At 51.0% G+C, this 6,767-nt stretch overlaps 3 protein-coding genes across 3 annotated transcripts in view; 2 read left to right on the plus strand and 1 right to left on the minus strand.

Moving 5' to 3' along the window:
* LOC309550684 (uncharacterized protein) overlaps positions 1-6,767 on the plus strand; it is a 1,024,308-nt gene that overhangs the window by 799,587 nt on the left and 217,954 nt on the right. The gene's annotated exons all lie outside the window — the stretch shown is intronic.
* LOC309550736 (uncharacterized protein) overlaps positions 1-6,767 on the minus strand; it is an 851,482-nt gene that overhangs the window by 482,695 nt on the left and 362,020 nt on the right. The window lies entirely within an intron of this gene.
* LOC309550715 (uncharacterized protein) overlaps positions 1-6,767 on the plus strand; it is a 523,380-nt gene that overhangs the window by 464,657 nt on the left and 51,956 nt on the right. The gene's annotated exons all lie outside the window — the stretch shown is intronic.

Here is a 6,767-nt window from a genome sequence, read left to right on the forward strand (position 1 = left end):
CGACCGCGGACCAGGCGTGAGTCCAGGATATTGCTCACCTCATACTCCTCACGATTGCCCACTCGGACCGGACGAGGCTGAGGAACCGAGGAAGTGAAACGATTACACACCAGAGGCTTCAACAGGGAGACATGAAACACGTTGGAGATCCGCATGCCAGGAGGAAGCGCAAGGGCATAGGCTACCGGGTTTACCCTGCGAAGCACTCGGAAGGGACCAACAAAGCGAGGCGCCAGCTTGGGAGTGGGCACTCGAAGGTTGAGGTTGCGGGTGGACAACCATACACGGTCTCCGGCCTGGTAGGAAGGAGCAGGCGCTCGTCTGCGATCAGCCTGGAGTCTCTGGCGCTGCGCAGAGACCTCAAGGGACTTCTGGATCTGTACCCAAGAAGCACGTAGGACGGAAAGGTGATCCTCCACAGCCGGAATATCCTGGGGAGAGAATACCTCCGGTAACACGGCAGGTTGGAACCCATAGTTGGCCATGAAGGGAGACGTCCCAGAGGAAGAGTTCACCGCCGTGTTCCTGGCAAACTCAGCCCAAGGCAGGAGGTCAACCCAATTGTCTTGGTGATCGGAGACATAGCAACGAAGGAATTGCTCCAAGGCCTGATTGGATCGTTCTGCGGCCCCATTGGACTGAGGGTGGTAGGCCGAGGAGAAGGAGAGATGAATCCCCAACTGGGAGCAAAAGGCGCGCCAGAACCTGGACACAAACTGACTCCCCCGATCCGACACAATCTCCTTGGGCAAACCGTGCAACCGGAAGACCTCCCTGGCAAAAATCGTGGCCAACTCCTGAGCAGAGGGTAACTTCTTGAGAGGAACACAGTGACACATTTTGGAAAACCGATCCACAATCATGAGAATGACCGTATGGCCTCGGGATGCAGGGAGGTCCACAATGAAATCCATCCCCAGGTGTGACCATGGGCGCTCCCCGGTGGCTAAGGGTTGCAGAAGGCCCAACGGAAGGTGCCGAAGGGACTTACTCTGGGCACAAACGGAGCATGCCGCTACATATGCGGCGATGTCGGAACGTAGGGAAGGCCACCAGAACAGACGTGAAACAGCCCAGGACAGCTGATTCTTTCCAGGATGCCCCGCGGTCTTGGAGTTATGGTAGGTTCGCAACAACCGAGTGCGCAACTCCTCAGGCACAAAACATCTGCCGTTGGGTCTCCCAGAGGGAGCACCAGATTGAGCCGCCAAAATCTGCTCACCCAGGAGAGAGGTCAGGCTGGTGCGAATGGCAGCCAGGATCTGATTCGGAGGTATGACCGAAGTCGGAATCGACTCCTCCCTGGACAGGTCGGAGTACTGCCGTGATAAGGCATCAGCCCTGATGTTCTTGGAACCGGGTAGGTAGGAGACCACGTAATTAAAACGTGACAAGAACAGAGCCCATCTGGCCTGACGTGGTGTCAATCTCTTGGCCTCAGAGAGGTAGGTCAGATTCTTGTGGTCCGTCAGGATGAGGACCGGAACCACCGAACCCTCGAGCAAGTGCCTCCATTCTTTAAGAGCCTGCACGATGGCCAATAACTCCCTGTCACCAATCTGGTAGTTGCACTCCGCGGAAGACAGTTTCCGGGAGTAAAACCCACAAGGAAGCAGAGGACCCTCTGGTGTTCTACGCTGAGACAGAAGGGCGCCTACTCCCGTCTCAGACGCGTCCACCTCGAGGACAAAGGGCAACCCAGGGTTGGGATGCGACAGAATCGGAGCCGACACAAAGGCGGACTTGAGCCTCAAAAGCTCGGATGGCCTCGGGCGGCCAGACCTGGGAATTACTGCCCTTCCTGGTCAGATCCGTGAGAGGCTTGGCTAGCATGGAAAAGTCCCTGATGAACTTCCGATAATAATTGGCGAAGCCCAAAAAGCGCTGCAGGGAGCGAAGACCACTGGGCTGGGGCCACTGTAAGACAGCCGAAACCTTCTCAGGATCCATGGAGAACCCCTCAGCGGAAATGATGTAACCTAAGAAGGTTACCTGGGATCGGTGAAATTCGCATTTCTCAAGCTTACCGAACAGCTTGTTCTCTCGTAACCGTTGCAACACTCGTTTGACATCCAGAATGTGGGTCTCCATGGACTCAGAATATACCAAGATGTCATCCAGGTAGACCACCACACACTGCTGCAACAGGTCACGGAAAACATCGTTGATGAATTCCTGAAAGACTGCGGGCGCATTGCACAGCCCAAAGGGCATAACCAAGGATTCATAATGACCGGTCCTGGTGTTAAACGCGGTCTTCCACTCATCGCCCGCCTTGATCCTTACGAGGTTATATGCCGCCCTCAGGTCGAGTTTGGTAAAGACCGTGGCCCCTTTAAGGCGATCGAACAGCTCGGAAATCAAGGGTATCGGGTAAGCGTTCTTGATCGTGATGCGATTGAGACCCCTGTAATCGATGCAAGGCCTCAACTCACCGCCCTTCTTCTTCACAAAGAAAAATCCAGCCCCTGCCGGGGACGAGGATTTGCGAATGTGTCCACGTGAAAGCGCCTCCCTCACGTACTCCTCCATGGCCTCATTCTCCGCTACCGACAGTGGATAGACTTTGCCACGAGGAGGAACGGCACCAGATTGTAACTCGATGGCACAATCGTATGGGCGGTGCGGAGGTAGGGCAACCGCGCGCACCTTATCGAATACATCCCGGTACTCCTCGTATTCAGGGGGCAACAGAGAGTCCGAGGAAGTACACAGCAACTTGACAGGCCCATGGATGCAACTAGTCCCACACTGCGGTGACCACGAGAGGATCTCGGCCGATCTCCAATCGAAAATCGGATTATGCTTCTGGAGCCAGGGGTACCCCAAGACCACCGAGTAGTGTGGAGACGAAATAACCTGGAAGCAGACCGACTCTCTGTGGACGGCACCAATGGCTAACCCCACTGGAAGGGTCTCATGAGTCACGTGTGGCGGCAGAAGGGGTCTGCCGTCTATCGCCTCAAGAGCCAGAGGAGAACCTCGAGCCTGCAGAGGAATGGCATTGGCGGCAGCGAACACACTATCAATGAACAAACCACCAGCACCAGAGTCCACCAACGCCTGGGTCGTCACCGAGCCCCCGACCCAGGAAAGGACAACAGTGATCAGTGGTTTTTCAACACGGGAAACCGGGGACGAGGAGACTCCACCCAAGATCTGCCCCCGACAGGATCTCAGGTGCGAGCGTTTCCCTGGACGGTTCGGACATGCCAACCGAAAATGCCCACCGAGACCACAGTACATGCATCGGCCCTCGCGTCTCCGGAGTACCCTCTCCCCCTCGGACAGGCGAGCAAACCCCAGCTGCATGGGTTCACCCCCAGACAAGTCATCCCCAGGAGGCGTGGGAGGAGAGGGAGGCACGGGTGGGACAACAAAGGTAGGCGCCAATCTGTTAGGAGGCCTCCGCAGACTCTCCTTAAAGGAAGGTCTCTCCCTGAGTCTGGTGTCAATCAAAATCAGGAAAGAAATAAGAGACTCGAGCTCCACTGGTAGGTCCTTAGCTGCAACCTCATCCTTCAAGGCATCCGAGAGACCATGAGAGAAAGCAGCGACCAGAGCCTCATTATTCCAGCCCACCTCTGCTGCCAGGGTACGAAATTCAATGGCGTATTCAGCTACGGATCGTGAACCCTGTCTGATGGACATAAGGAGCTTCGCAGCAGAGGCAGCACGAGCCGGCACATCGAATACCTTCCGAAGAGAAGCAACAAAACCGGAAAACTCGGCAACCACCGGATTGTTGTTCTCCCATAAAGGGCTGGCCCAGGCCAAGGCCTTGTCCGAGAGCAGCGAGATCAAGAAGCCCACCTTTGATCTCTCAGTAGGAAAGGCATGTGGCAGCAACTCGAAATAAATGCCCACCTGGTTAAGGAAACCTCGGCACTGAGTTGGCTCTCCCCCAAAGCGCTGTGGAAGGGGGGCAGAACCGGACATACCCCGAAACACCGCGGGCGCAACAACAGGTGTCGGGGTAGACTCTGGCGCAACAACCGGAGCGGCAGTAGGAGCGGACCCAGGAGCGACAACCGACCCATCAGCAACGGGAGCGAAATGAACCGTGCGTTCAAGCAGGGTTTGCAACGCCACGGCGAACTGACCCAACAGGTGATCCTGCTGATCAAGTCTGGCAACCAGCGTGGGTAGTGAGGATGGCCCTGTACCGTCAGAATTCGTGGCCTGTGGTACCGTGCGTTCAAGCAGGGTTTGCAACGCCACGGCGAACCGACCCAACAGGTGATCCTGCTGATCAAGTCTGGCAACCAGCGTGGGTAGCGAGGATGGCCCTGTACCGTCAGAATTCATGGCTTGGTCCTAATGTCACGGAACCATGAACCAGACGTACAACAACAGATAAGTGAAAATAAGACAGCTTTATTGAAAAACAAGCTATAAAGCAAAAGTCCAAACGGATGGCGAAACCGATGCAGAGTCTTTGCGAAGCCAGGGGTCAGGAACCGGCAGGGTAGTCAGACGAAGCCAGGATCAGGAACCAACAGGGTAGTCAGACGAAGCCAGGATCAGGAACCAACAGGGTAGTCAGACGAAGCCAGGAACAGGAACCAACAGGGTAGTCAGACGAAGCCAGGAACAGGAACCAGTAGTAGCAGCAGTCTTAGTAGCATGTGAACACAGGAGGACCAAGCAGGGAACTGAAGCCACAGACCTCCTATATATATGAGCTAGGCATCCAGCTCCTCCCAGTGGGAAGGAGGAGCCGCAGGGTGGGAGGCTACAAGAACCCCAGAAACCAAGATGGCCGCCAGCACATGTCAAACGAAGGAGAACAGCAAGAAGGTAAGACCATGACAAATATGCCAACCAAATCATCCTCTTTGATCCTCCCAATATCTTCTGCTTTCTAGTTCCTTTGACACCTCCTCCCACCTCCAGGACTTCTCCCGAGTCTCTCCTATCCTGTGGAACTCTCTACTCCAATCTGTCTATCTCCTACTCTATCCACCTTTAGGCGTTGCTTGAAAACTCATCTCTTCAGAGAAGCCTATTCTGCCCTCACCTAACAACTGTAATTTTATTTTCTCCATCAGCCCATCCCCCACAGTTATTACCTTTTGTATCACTTGACCCTCCCTCCTAGATTGTAAGCTCTAAAGAGCAGGACTCTCCGATTCCTCCTGTATTGAATTGTATTGTAATTGTACTGTTTGCCCTAACATTGTAGAGCCTGCTCAAACTGTTGGCGCTTTATAAATCCTGTATAATAATAATAATATTGGAGTGCCTAGTCCAGCCTCTCTCAGCCAGGGTTCCTCCAAAGGTTCCTAGGGGCTCCTTGTCACTTCCTTGGGCTGTATATGGAAGTGTCACCTACCAGCCGTTTCTGGATACCCAAGCTTATTATCATTGCACAACACACACAATTTTTTTCTTTCAATATATTTTTTATTCTAACTTTAATTTTAACAAGAGTGCAAAAAAAAAAAAAAAAATGAATAAAATGGTAAAGGAAGAAATCCAATTGGTCAGGAAAATGAATTGTCTGGAATGTGGAGGCGGAGTCAGTAATAATTAGTGTACAATACAATACACAACATGTTACATTATTATAAGAAAGTATTGTAGAAAAGATCACACCATAGAAAATGGGGGAAAGGAGAAAATAAACCCGGATATGATGGTGACATTTGTGTACGAGGAACACCTTAACAATTACCACCATTTTATTCTCCAGGGCCTCTGCTTTCAGAAAATATATGTTTGGGGGTTTTATCTAATCTTCAGGCCCAAAATCTGCATTTTACCATGGGTGCAAAAAGAATTAAAAAACAACTCTGTCTGGTTTTTATGTCCTTCAATGTGTACTGTACTCATAAATACATGGGTATGATCTCAGGGATTTGTATGACCCCCCCTCCCTGACATAGGAAACTAAGGGGTCTATGCAAAGAATATGTTGGGTGAGTGTAACAAGCATGTGTCCAGCCATGACAAATTCTGGCCGTATTCTAATAAACACAGTGATTTTCTATAATCGTCAGCTCCAACTAGTGGCCATAATGAGGTATTAGTTCCAAAATACCTCAATCAGGAAAATTAGTTTAATACCACATTATGGCCACTAGATGGACCCAATGATCAGAGGAAATCACTGAATGAAATAAAATAAGACCAACATTTGTCATATTTGTTCATCTATTTAATAAAAAATAAACATGTAAGTGAAGTGGTAACTATTGAGCCAATCACTTCATCAAACCACACATAATATCTCCCTTCAAAGGGAAAACAGAAATTATTTACAGAAAATCAAACAGTATAAAAATTTTCCAACCAATAACCTCCACCCAGACAAGATATGTAGAAATATAAAGACAAGCGGTGTTACCTCTCGTGCCAAGCCACCCAAACCCACACAGGAGCAAAGGAAAGAAGTTCTCGCCTAGTTTATCTCCGAGTTCTCCTTCCCTCCTGTTAGGGGATGGGAGAAGGATGGACTGAAGACAGAGAGACACGCTTCGGGGTCACCACTGGTAAGTAGAGCCTTGAAATGAAGGACATCAACTTCAGAATTTCTGTCTTGTCTGTGTAAAGTTTACTGATAAAGATATATGGGATCTCACAGCTTCTAGCTCTGTAACCCGCTATATCATTATCAGTAACCGTCACACAGACAAGCAAGACATTCTGAAGGTGATTCCTTCATTTCACGGCTCTATTTACCACTCTACACCCCAAAATTTACTCAGCCAATGAAAAGCCAACACGGTACAACACTTCATCCATGTCTCTGATCTCCTTGTGAA

Source organism: Pelophylax lessonae (assembly GCF_965119305.1).
Source record: "Pelophylax lessonae genome assembly, chromosome: 3".
Lineage (NCBI taxonomy): Eukaryota > Metazoa > Chordata > Amphibia > Anura > Ranidae > Pelophylax > Pelophylax lessonae.